The 13,932-nt window shown below is 44.3% G+C and overlaps 1 protein-coding gene across 6 annotated transcripts in view; it reads right to left on the bottom strand.

Annotated features, from left to right (window-relative positions):
* The window catches only part of adgrb1 (adhesion G protein-coupled receptor B1), a 576,464-nt gene that overhangs the window by 72,565 nt on the left and 489,967 nt on the right, over nucleotides 1–13,932 (bottom strand). The window lies entirely within an intron of this gene.

Raw genomic sequence — 13,932 nt, 5'->3', positions numbered from 1 at the left:
TTTCTGTACAGGTCGCACCTTCCCCAAAAGAGGTCCCAATGATCCAGAAACTTGAATCCATACCCACTGCACCAGTCCCTCATCCACTCATTTATCCTCCACCTCGCTCCATTCCTACTCTCACTGTCGCGTGGCACAGGCAGTAATCCTGAGATTGTTACCTTTGCAGTCCTTCTCCTTAACTCTCTACCTAACTCCCTAAATTCTTCTTTCAGGACCTCTTCTCTTTTTTTACCTATGTCGTTGGTACCTATATGCACCACAACCTCAGGCTCCTCTCCCTCCCATTTCAGGATTTCTTGGACCGTTCAGACACATCCCTGATCCTGGCACCAGGGAGGCAAACTACCATCTGGGTCTCCTGTCTGCGTCCACAGAATCGCCTATCCAACCCCCTGACTATAGAGTCCCCTATTACAATTGCCCTCCTCTTCTTTTCCTTACCCTTCTGAGCAACAGGACCGGTCTTTGTGCCAGAGGCCCGGCCGCTGTCGCTGCCCCCAGGTAGGCTGTCTCCCCCACCCTTACTCAAACATGAGTACTTATTTTCAAGGTGTACAAGCACCGGGTTGTAAAACTTGCTGCCAATTCACCATCAAGTTTTAGGTTTAAGTTTAGTATTGTCATGTGTACCCAGGTACAGTGATAAATGTAAGCTATTTTTAAGTGTAAGACAATTGTTGTCTTTTCACTTAAAAATGTTAAAAGTACAGTCCAGCAGGTGCAATTCTCATTGAAACGACACTTATCTAATTAGTCATGTCCAATCATGGAAAATGAGTTGTTGAGTTTCAACCGGAAGCCATTTTACTCCTCACTTCCTCTTGCACAGTCCTGTTCATAAATTTGAGGAGCAGAATTAGTCCTTTAGGCCCATCAAGTCTAATCTGCCATTTAATCATGGCTGTTCTATCTCCCTCACAACTCATTATCTTGCTTTCTCCCCATATCCTCTGACACCCTTATCAATCAAGAATCTCAATCTTTACCTGCACAGCCATCTGTGGCAATAAATTCCAGATTCACCACCCTCTGACTAAGGAAATTCACCCTTGTCTCCTTTCTAAAGGAAGCTCATTTTATTCTGAGGCTATGTTCAACCTGTCAGATGGCACTGCTGGAGAACAATGGTATATAGACACACTGATCTGTTCTGTATTTGTGCCTACCATGTTCTGGTGTGCTAAAGCAAAGCAAGAATTTCATTGTCCTATCAGGGACACATGACAATAACTCTCTTGAACTCTTGAACAGGAAATACTGACACCAACACATGTCACTTAACAGTCAAAACCTCAACAAAATGATCAGACTTCAGCTTAAAGTCTTTTTGATTGTGAGGCCTCCCCTCTCTGTGAGAGAGGTCAAAGCCAGGTGATTATGTCAAAGCAACATACAGGAATAGGACCCAAGGACAGGGGTGTTTTGTGAACAGATTGGACAAAATGCCCATCGTTCTTCTTAAAGATGGTTTGGGAGCCCAACATATGTGACTGTAATAGCAGGCCATTGTTCTATGTCCATTTGCATTAGTTATCCAGTCCTTCGCATTTTCAAAACATAATTATTCTCTACACAATCTTTAGCTTTGGACTCATTCATAAGTTCATAAGTTATAGGAGCAGAATTATGCCACTCAGCCTATCAAGACTACTCCGCCATTCAATCATGGCTGATCAATCTTTCCCTCTCCACCCCATTCCCCTGCCTCAATGTAACCTTTGACACCCTTACTAATCAGAACCCGTCAACCTCCACTTTCAAAATATCCAAAGACTGGCCTTCACTGCTGTCTGTAGCAATGAATTCCACAGATATACTACCCTCTGGCTGAAGCCATTCCTCCGCAAACCTTCTAAAGGTTCATCCTTTTACTCTGAGGCTGTGCCCTTTGTCCCCTCCCATCCTTTCCACATCCACTCTATCCAGGCCTTTCATGATTCATTGTTACACAAGTCATAGACAGGTTTTGAATTCTCCATGCATTGTCTATCTTTAAAGTCACCTCCTTAGACCATACATCAATACAGCCTCCTCCTTCCTTTACCCTTTCTGAACCAAGTCTGGGAAGAGTAAAATAAGACATGTCCTTGAACTGGAGGGATATATGAATTTTCTGTTCTCTGTTCACAGAGCCGGCCCAATGGAAAGGCTTATTAGCTGCCCTTTAAAAAGAACATGAACCTATGTGTATGCTCAAGGCCTTTTGTTACCAGTATATATTTAGAATTTCCATGCACTTTGAGGTTTGGCCCTAAGGAGGTGATTCACGGTGAAATGTTACAGTCCTTTTTAATCATCTCCATAAAACTACTTGGGAAAGGGAAAGTGATAGATTTCTAGAGCCCACGAGTGATTATGGTGGATTAGTCCATATACGAGGAATTAATGGTTTCTTGCCATTTTTAATATAAAATTGAAAATTGACATTTTTGATTTAAAATTTAAAAGGTGCATGTAAAATGTCTGCATTTATTCTTGTAAACATGGTGATAGTACAACACATCCACTGGCTGGTTATATCAAAGCAGAAATTATCCCGCACATTCCTTTATTCCCAGATTTGTTCAGTCATTATACTATCACCAATATTCGCTGTTCATCAACATTTTGTGACATACATCACTCTCTATTTCTTCCTGCTCAAAGGATCAACATTCTTTCATCCAAAATGGGTCAAGATTATCAAAATTATCAAAGATACTTTTTTGTTATATTTTCTGTAGATAGTTTATGCATGCAATCTATAATGTAGCTACCTCATCACCACTAACCACGCCCCATCATATTAGTATAACTGTGGTATCCTCCCTTTGTTCCTCCCACTAGGTCCCGGTACGCCTGAAGGCTGGATGCAGTCAGTGCTGGGACGTGTGTGCCATGTGCTATAATAAACTCCTAGTAAAGGTTACAGTGTGTCAGCTATCACACCTTTACATGGTGTCAGAAAGTTAAACTCGCTCCTCCCGTTTACCGGTTTCCTTTTATTTGTCCCCTGAGTGCCCAGTGTTAGGCTTCCTTTGATATGGCATCCTCATGCCGAAAGCCATCTCCCCTTGTCTTTGACGCTGACATTGCGGAGCGATGGTCGACTTTTGTGATGGACTACCCTCACTTCGTCAATATTGCGCACCGGAATGACCCAGCCGCGGTCAAAGCCTCACTCCTGCTCAACCTGGCCAGTCCCGACGCAATGAAGAGAGCTCAGGCTTTCGTCTACGATCCAGCAGTCCTGGATGACAACGGCCAGCCTGTCGAGCCAGCTGAATCTGCCGATGACCATCGGTATGTCTTTTGCGCAAGTTTGCGGAGATTTGCGACCTGCCCTCCAACCGCATATTGGAGCAGGCCAGGTTTTTCTCACGGAAGCAGCAGCCGGACGAACCTGTCGAGTGTTTCATCGCTGACCTGCGCTACCTTGCTCAGCGGTGCCGTTTTGAGACCATGCGCGACCAGCTCACCAGGGACATTCTCGTCACTGGCATGCTCGACCAGAAACTACGTGCCGACTTGCTGCAATGGCCTGACCTAACCCTGACTCAAGCAATGCATGCGTGCCGCATCGCCGAAGTGGTTACCCCTCCGAATGGGCAGAGGGGATCTGACAGCCGAGCCATAAATCTGACTGGTGTTGCTGGACAACGACGTATGCAGGACAACTTTCGCCCTCCACCGCAGCCCGTTCGTACATTACGGGTCCCGCGCTCTCAGAAGTGTCCAAACTGTAATTATGTGCATCCCACGGAGTCACAGTGCCCAGCCCTTGGAAAATCTTTTAATTTCTGCAGGAAAATGAACCATTTTGCAGCTGCCTGCCGGTCCCGTGGGAATGTGCCCTCAGCTCCTAGACAATTCCTAAACAACCTTCAGCAAGTTGATAGTGAGATGGATTCTCAGTCCTCTGTCGACACTGCCCCCAGCTCTGAGCTCAGCTATTCCATGGGAGATGCAAGTGTTTACACTCTCCTCCACAGCCGATCTCGCCTCCCCGATCCATCTGTGCTCATTACTGTGAACAGTCCTTCTCTGCGAAGCTGGATACGGGGGCAAAAGTGAACGTAATGTCAACATCACTGTTTCACAAGGTAAGAAATAATGAGCTGTTGACTGCAGATCGCTCTGTTTTGCGTGCCTATGGGGTAGAGGAGCTTACACCTGTGGGGAGGGCGACCTTCCATTGCGTGCTACAGAAATCTTCCCGTGACCTGTCGTTCTTTATTCTGGATTGCGACTGTGTAACTCTACTGAGCAACCAGGCCTGCCAGGATCTTGGTCTGGTGTCCTTCGACCGTACGGTCCACGAGGTGCAAGCAGTGATGGATCCACTATCCGAGTACCCGGACCTGTTTGACGACAAGTTGGGGAAGCTGCCGCTGGTGTATAAAATCGCAACAGACCCATCCGTGGTGCCTGTGATCCGCCCACCCCATAGAGTGTCGTTCGCCATGAAGGGCAAGGTGGAGGCCATGCTGAAGGATATGGTTAACATGGGAGTGCTGGAGGCTGTCAGCGATCCCACCGAATGGGTCTCCACCATGGTCGCCACAATGAAGAAAGGAAAAAATGAAATACGGGTATGCATCAACCCTAAGGACTTGAATCTGGCGATTAAACGGCCCCACTACCCTATGAGGACTGTTGAAGATGTTGCCGCCCAGGTCGGACAAGCCACGGTGTTTTCCGTCCTCGATGCCAGGAGTTCATTTTGGCAAATACCCCTGGACAAACGTTCCTCGGACTTAACCACATTCTGTACGCCCTTTGGCAGGTTTAAGTTCTTGCGGATGCCGTTCGGCATCAACTCCGCCATCGAGGTATTCCAGCGTTCTATGGAACAATTGTTTGCAGGTCTGCCCTGCGCGATTATTGTGGACGACATTCTGGTCTATGGAAGGGATGTGGCCGAACATGACCGCCACCTCCGACAGATTCTGGACCGTGCACGGCAGATCAATCTAAAGCTGAACCAGTCAAAATGCAGGTTCCGGGTGCCTGAGGTCCAATATGTTGGCCACATTTTCACGGCCCACGGGTTAAAGCCCGACCCGCAAAAGACCAGCGCCATCTCAGAGCTGCCTGCCCCGACAGATGATACCAGTCTACAGCGCTTCCTGGGTATGGTCAACTACCTGGGCAAGTTTATCCCTGACCTCAGCGAGTTGAGCGCACCCCTGAGACAACTTACTAAAAAGGACATTGCTTGGTCATGGTTTCCACACCACCAGCAGGCGTTCGACCTGCTAAAGACGAAGCTGATCAGCACACCTACTCTGAAGTTCTTTGATCTACTGCGTCCGGTCATGGTTACGTGCGACGCTTCTCGCTTTGGACTGGGTGCTGCTTGCCTGCAGCCCCATGATGATGGTTCGCTATGCGCTATGAGCAGATAGAGAAGGAGCTGCTGGCGGTGGTGTTCGCGTGTTCAAAGTTTAAGGACTTCCTCTTTGGCACCAGGTTCACCGTTGAGACGGATCACCAACCCCTGGTGACGATACTTAACAAGCCTATACACAGCGCTCCAGCCAGGCTCCAGCGGATGATGCTGCAGCTACAGCGCTTTGACTTTAAAATCGTATATAAGAGGGGCACCGAGATGCATGTGGCTGACGCGCTGTCCCGGGCCCCCCGGGCCTCCTGCGACCGGCACCCCTTCGAGCAGTCAGACCTACAGGTACTGAACGTAAACTTCGTCCCTTCCAAGCAACTACAGTGCCTGGTTGAGCATACCGCTAACGACCCCGACCTGCAACAGCTTGCTGCTGTCATTAAGCGCGGGTGGCCTACCAAACGGACTTCATTGCCTGCTGGCGTCCACCCCTATTTTCTGGTCCGCGATGAGTTGGTCCTCCAGGACGGTATTATTATCAGGGGACACAAAGTGGTCGTCCCTGCCTCGCTGCATGGTTTGTACTTCAACGCTGCCCACATGGGGCATCCCGGGGCAGATGCCACCATCTTGCATGCCCAGGAACAATATTACTGGCCGGGCATGGCAAAGTACATCAAGGCCAGGGTGGCCTCCTGTCCGGACTGCAACTCTCTTGCCCCGCATCAGCAGCGACAGCCGCTTCTACAACAGCCTGCCCCTGACATGCCCTGGTCTTCACTGGCTGCCGATATTTTCGACTGGCGTGGGAAGCAGTACCTTGTGCTGGTAGACTCTTACTCAAATTGGTTCGAGGTGGACCTTCTCCCTGCCATCACCTCCGAGATGGTGATCAGTAAGCTACGCCGTCACTTTGCCACGTTTGGTTCCCGTTCAGTTGCAGACGGACGACGGCCACCAGTTCACTAGTGCCGAATTTCAAGCTTTCGCTGCAAAGTGGAATTTCAATCATTTCACCAGCAGCCCGGAGTACCCGCAGAGCAATGGACTGGCTGAACGGGCGGTCCGCAGCGCAAAGCACTTGCTTGAACAATCCCGTCTCTCCAACGGTGATTTCTATCAGGGTCTCCTGAACCTTCGGAATATTTCCAGAGACAGTACAATGCGATCCCCTGCCAACGCCTCATGTCCCGAGTTATTCGCCCTCCAATGCCGATCGCCCAGCAGTCCCTGATGCCCAAAGTCCTGCAGCCTGCTGATGTCCAGCAACGAATTGCTCAGAAGCACGAAATCCAGCGCCGCTCGCACGACAAATCCTGCCACCCCCTATCCCCACTGCTGCCTGGCCAGGTCGTCCGTTTGCAGACGTCTACCGGTTTTTCCCGACTCGCCACCGTGGTCGGGTTCGACAGCTCGCCACGGTCCTACCTGGTGGATTTTGAGGGGACTATATACCGGCGCAGCCGCCAGCACCTGTTGGCGGTCAATGAGCCCAAACCACCTCCTGCGATTCCGTATACCCCTCCATCGCGTGTCGAGCCTTCCTCCACTAACTTACCCTCTGCTCCCTGCATTCCAGGGTTCGCTCCTCCGGCCCTGCCGTCCCCTGTCAGGTCTTCTCTCTCTCCGACTTCTGCTCATTCTACCCCTTCTGTTTCACCTGGCTCACCTGTGCCTCTCGGTTCCCCTTCCAAGCTTGGGTCTGCACCCACCTTCTCTCTCCCTCCTGTTTCTGTTCCTGTCCCTCCTCCTATTCTTTCGGGTGGGGAGGGTGAGGGTGCTGTGCGCACTCGCTCGGGTCGGATTGTCAAACCTCCGGCTCGATACGGAGAGTTCGCTTAGCTTTGCAGGTACTGTGTAACCAACCTGCCATTGCCGTAACTTGTTTAATTTGTAAGGGGAAGGATGTAGATGGTTTATGCATGCAACCTATAATGTAGCTACCTCATCACCACTAACCACGCCCCATCATATTAGTATAACTGTGGTATCCTCCCTTTGTTCCTCCCACTAGGTCCCAGTACGCCTGAAGGCTGGATGCAGTCAGTGCTGGGACGTGTGTGCCATGTGCTATAATAAACTCCTAGTAAAGGTTACAGTGTGTCAGCTATCACTCCTTTACATTTTACATTCCAAACTTTCTGCTGAGATATTGTTTTCTATTTTCTAAACGATTTTTTTTCAGGGATTAAGATTGCGGTGGAATAAGTAATTGTTTTGTTTTGAAGAATTGGGAATGCAGAAAATTATAGGATTATATATGGAGAAAAGTACAGGAATTATTGACTTGCGGCAACGGTGCTGCAGTATTGTAAAATCTAGAACATCGTTAAGTCACAATTATCTCAACATACATCTCCCTGAAATGGAGAGGAGGTAGAAAATAAAATTTAACAGAATGCACTTTCATATTTACAAATATTCCCAATTGAGAGTTACTCTTTTGACTTCAACCATTCTAAGATCTTCACAATATGTTCACAATATTAATGATCGTGCTGTAATAAAGAAATCACAATCTTTGGACAAGCCCACTGCTTGACAACACCAGCTGAAGCAATCGCAAGTTCAACACTACTTAATTTTGGTAATGATTTTGCTTCCGCATCACTCTTCTCAATGCCTCTAGTCTACCTGTATTGTCAGATTGTTTAAACATTCTCAAGGCTGAACCTATTCTCTTAGGACTACCCCAAATTCTGTTCCCACGCCACTGTTTCTGTCATGGTCTGAGTTTGCACCAGTTTGTTTGCATTCTCCCCATCTTACAGGAACCTGAGCCCAGCTTGCACGATGGTACTTTATAACAGAAGCCAATGATTTCTATCTCTGTATTATCACTAAACTATGCCCAAACCTTTGACCACCGGGTGGCACCCGCAATGCCTGCCGCACCAACAATCTGTCTCGTCCCTTCCTTCTTTGTTATTTTTTAGTATGTGTTAGCTGTATTTTTTAGTGTTCTTTAGCTTGTTATATGTGGGGGGGAAACTTTTTTTAATCTCTTACCTCGACAGAGATGCGATTTTTTTCCGTATCGTATCTCCGTCCGCGGCCTAACATCGATGAGCTGGCGGCCTCTGCTGGAGACCGACTTCAGGAGCTCCAACCGCGGGAGCCTGAAGACTTAACATCGTGGAGCTGGCGATCCCTGACGAGGATTGACCTTGGAGCCCCAACTTTAGCATCGTGGAGCTCGCAGTCCCTGGTTAGAGATTGACTTCGAGAGCTCCAAGCAGCAGAGGCTTCGACAACCTCAACACGGGAGCTTCAATCGCCCCGACGTGGGAGCTTCGATCGCCCCCGACGTGGGAACTTCGAACGCCTCGAAGTCGGGGTTACGATCACCGGCTGCGGGAGCTTCGATCACCCTGACTGCAGACGGTTCGACTGCCCTGACCGAAAAGGAAGAGGAGTAGACTTTATTGCCTTCCGTCATAATGAGGGTGTGGGAAATCCACTGTGATGGATGTTTATGTTAACTTTTATTTAGTTGTGTGTCTTGTTGCTTTTTTATAGTGTGGCTATATGGTAATTCAAGTTAATTGGTACACGTGACAATAAACTGACCTTTGAACTTTTGAACCTTACTAACTCATATTTTCCATGGTTTTATTGTCTTCAAACCTGATAATCTTTCCTGATGGAATTCTGATCTCCCATCCTCCATAAAGCTGATTTTGATTATATTCTTCTGCACACATCCCAACTCTCCTCACAGAAAATAGAAGTACAGTGCTGGAACAGGCTCTTCAGCCCACAATGTCTGTGCTAACCATAATGCAAAACTCAATGAACCACAACTGCCTTCACATGATCCATACCCCTCCATTCCCTGCGCCTGTCTAAATGTCTCTAAACTGCTATATTATGCCTGTTTCAACTACTCAGCATGTTCCAGGCATCCACCACTTTCTGTGGTAAAAATAAATGTTCCTGCACAATTCCTTTAAACCTACCCCCTCTCACCATAAAGTTTAACCCTCTACTATTCAACAGTTCCACCCAGAGAAAAATGGTCTGACTATCTAATTTAAAAAAAAATCTTAATATTCATATTGTTGCTGTTGAATGTCGTCAAGTTACACCCATGTACAGCACTCTGATATCCTGCTACGTTACAGGCGCAAGGCGCAACATGAAATGAGAGCTGTGCATACCCAATTCATGCATTCAATGGTGGAAGCAAACATAATCAAAAACCAAAGGTATACAGACACCCTAGCCAAATCTGGAGGATTTAGGTTAAGAATGCAAGTAAGATGGGTTTAAGATGGAGATTCATTGATACAGAAATCCAACATAATGCAATGCTGTAACATGGAAATCCACAATGCGATTAAGCTGTTTGGATTAAAATAAGTTGATAGCACTGCGATGCTTGGGTTTGTCTTGAGAATTATTCTCTTTTTTGAAAAATTTGTGTTGTGTGCGTATACATATGAGCAAAGTTAACATTTCACCACTGCATCATAGTTAGCTCATCAGATTCAACCTCAATTCGTAGATTAGTGCCTGCCCCCACATTGGGAAGGGAAACGGATAGCAAGCTAGAGTGATGATATGTATGGCAGGCTGAAAACTGTTATGCTTTGATACACTTAAAGCAATCATGTGTGATGTCAGCAAATCCGAGGTCACACAACTGTTAAAATAAAATATAATTTCATTTTCTGCATAAGGTTAATTTATTTTTTAAATTTAAGACACAAACAACCCATGCATGCAATGTGCTCAGTAAACCGACAATTAACTGCTGGTATGTCCTTCAGTAGACAGAATTAAAATCAAGTATTGAAATTACAGGAACTAACATGGCATTACTGGTGACTGTAGCCGATACTTCAGCTGAAGATATAACTCCACACTTGGAACATTTGAGCGCCATACCGTAAAGGGGAACTGTCATCTGACTGGAATTAAAATTAAAAGACTGAAACAAAAATGGAACTTTAACACAAAAATCAGAGACAAATAATACGCATCCAGAAAATAAAGCTTCATAAGATTCTTCATTTTGTCAGTAACTTAAAAAAAATATACACACGCAAATACACAGAAATTTAAAATGACAAGCAATATTCCATATTTCCTTGATAGGAAGTGAAGCTTCATTGGCAGGCAATGAAGTTCTGAATTTAAACAATTCCCAAAAAATAGATTTTGAATACATTTCTCTTACAATTAATATGTTTTTTCCCCTCAAATTTTTAATTTAGCATGGTTTTTCATAAATAAATTCAACTTGTAATTGTATGAATATTCGTTTTAAGTTTGACTTTGAAAAACTTTTGTAAGCCAACATCCTTTTTATTTGCCACACTTTAAATCCAATTGTACTTTTAAACTATAGATTTGTTGGTTTAGGTTATTTTCCCTCAACAAGATAACATATGCACCAACGTGCATTAGCTTTGTGCTTAGCCCTGAGTGACATTTAACTCAACATTGTTTCACCTGAAGGGTTCATACATCATTGCAGCAAATGTTAATGCTTCATTAAAAAGCTTTCATTATCCTTCTAGCTTTACCATGATGATGGTCTGACTGATGCTCAATACGTTACTGTATTTCCCATTCTTTGTTATATGGGACAAAACTCAAAAGGAAGAGTTGTTGCTGTTCTGTTGGACATTACCTTAGAAGTATAAATTACCACTAGGTCAAGATCTGGTTTTCCATGATCCAGACAAAATTGATCATTTTGATCCAGATCATAATCAAAATGATCAGCCATCTGGGTAAGCATCAACTAATTAAGGAAAACAAGGGTAAATTTGTTAAAGGGAAATCTAGAAAGCATGTGTAGAACAAAATAAGTATTTTTGAAGTCTACTTATAGTTATAATATAGAAAATACAACAAGAATGTATGTGGAATACTTCAACAAATAGCAAGGTTTTGATGATTAAGTTATGGGTTTAAAAAATGCTGATTGACAAATAAATATTGGACAAACAATGGAATAACTTCCAATCATTGCCGCAGTGCTATAGGATCTTTTACATCTACTCAAGAGAGTTGATAAGGTTATAGTTTAATGTCTCAGTTAAAGATTGGAGGCTCATGACACTTAGTTCAAAGGTTGCAAGTAACAAACACAATGTTTGGAAGTGGAGTGAATGTTGAGCAAGGCAGCAATAGACCAAGAGGGCACAAACAACCTGGCAAATGAACTTCAACACAAAGAGGAAGGAAGTATGATTTGATAGAAATAATTAAACTGGGGAAAACAAGTTACTAGTTTGAAGATGGTGACAAAATAGAGAAAGACAGGCAGCTATGCACGAATTTCATGGAAATAGTAAACAGAGAAAAAAAATCTGGGGCTTTAAAAGAGCTCAATGGTTTGTCTGACAAATATAGAACAAAGGATATAACATTTTTTTTGAAATGCACAAATTAGATTTGTGAGTGGAAGGAATTTGTTTTATGGAGTGACCACAGAAGTCGGGATTGTTCTCTTTACAGAAAGTTAGAAGGGAATTTGATAGAGAAGTTTAAATTTATGAAGGATTTCCAATAAATGTAGGGAAACTATTTACCTGGGTTGAAAGCTGGGTAGTTGAAGGGCATTTATTGTAAAATCCTTCATAATTTTAAACTCCTCTTATCAAAAGAATCAGAAGCGAAATTTGGATAATTTTTTTGGAATTAGAATATCATGCCTGAAACGGAATTAGATGCAGAATTAATATTAATGTCCAAAGGGAAAGCATTTCATAGTTGAATGATATAGCGGAATGGAAGGAGAGCAGAACTAACTAAAGTGCTCTTCGGAAAAGTTGGCCGAGACTCAATGAATGAAATGACCTTCCTTCTGCACAGCACTATTTTATAATTTAGTTCTTAATGTATGAACGTACAATTTCCTTTTGGGCTAATTTTACCACTGTCATCCGGAGATTTGTGGGGAAGGGATTAAAAGGACGTCTATGTCTATGTCTATGTCTATGTCTATGTCTATGACGCATTTTTAATTTTAATGGTTGACAGTGTCTATAAAGATGTTTTTCACTTAACTGTTTTCCTAAATTAATGGAAGTTGTCTTTTTTTTTTTTGAACTGCTAAAATATAGAAAAGATGAGGATGTAATGAATCAAGCTTAACATGGGTTTAAAAAAAGCGATCAGCCATAATAGAGTGAGATTAGGAAGAATTAATTTCATTTTAAGATTAAAACATAAAATTACAGAGAAATTATGAAAACCTTTCCAAATTGGCAGCACGGTGGCGCAGCGGTAAAGTTGCTGCCTTGCCGCGCCAGACACCCGGGTTCGATCCTGACTTGGTGCTGCCCAGTACAAAGTTTGCAAATTCTCCCCGTGATCGCTTGGGTTTTTCATGGATCCTCCGGTTTCCTCCCACACTCCAAAAACGTACAGGTCTGTAGGTTAATTGGCTTCGGAAAAAATTGTAAATTTTCCCTAGCGTGTAGTGTGTGATAGTGTAATGGGGATGTAGTGATGGCGCAGATTCGGTAGGATGAAGGGCCTGTTTCCATGCTGTATCTCTAAACTAAACCAATAGCTTCATAAACCTCTGTGGATCAACTGTGTAATCTGTGGTTTAGAGCTAAAGGATTAGAAGAGGCAGGATAGAATTCTCTGACAGCTGCTACAGTCTTCAGTGAAACTGCGAGATTAGTTCCGGTGGGTGCCAAACTCTGAGCTGCAAGATGCCATCCACGAGGGCTGCCCAAATTGATTGGCTTTGGGAGAAAAGGAAACTGTATCCCCTTGTGTGGTTTCTGCTAAATATTATTCTCAATAATGCAGCCAGTTCACAAATTAAGTTTGTAAAATCCGTATTCATCCACGAACACGATACAAAATTTGAAACAAATAATATTTAATTATCTTTTTCTCATTAATTAATCGAGCCAAACAGTGGCGCAGCACTAGAGTTGCTGCATTACAGCGCCAGAGACCCGGGTTCGATCCAGACTACGCGCACTGTCTGTACGGAGTTTTACGTTCTCTCCTTGACTATGTGGGTTTCCTCCCACACTCCAAAGACGTACAGGTTTGTAGCTTAATTGGCTTCTGTAAAATTGTAAATGCTTGCTAGTGTGTGTAGGATAGTGCGAGTGTAAGGGATGATCGCTGGTCGGCGTGGACTGAGAGGGCCAAAGGGCCTGTTTTCATGCTATTTCTCTATAGTAAAGTAATAATTTAGCATTATAACCGGGAGAAACAAGGAACTACAGATGCTGGTTTACACAGAAGAATGAACAGTGCTGGAACAACTCAGAGATCACATGGTCTCCCAGTAAGGGACTTTCATTGTTGTCTGATCTGCTGAGTTATTCCAGCTCTTTGTGTCCATTATAAGTAGTTGAATGAAATATTGCAATTTCAGATAGTATTTTTAAGTTTTGAATTCTCTATAGCATTTGATTAAGCTGGAATAAGAAATTGTTTATTTATTCTTGAGAACCTGGAATGGCAGTCTGGTGCAGAGATCCACTAGAGTGCTCTCAAGTGATAATGCACTACCTCAAAAGAGCATAGATTTAAACACCAGTCCAGCAAGATGCAAGATATGGTGGGTTGTGAAGGTCAAAAATAGGGAGTGAAACAAACAAAAAACACTGAAAGATGAG

The sequence above is a fragment of the Amblyraja radiata genome, chromosome 4 (genome assembly GCF_010909765.2).
Source record: "Amblyraja radiata isolate CabotCenter1 chromosome 4, sAmbRad1.1.pri, whole genome shotgun sequence".
NCBI classification, from domain to species: Eukaryota; Metazoa; Chordata; class Chondrichthyes; order Rajiformes; family Rajidae; genus Amblyraja; species Amblyraja radiata.
This window is presented reverse-complemented; position numbering and strand designations above follow the sequence as displayed.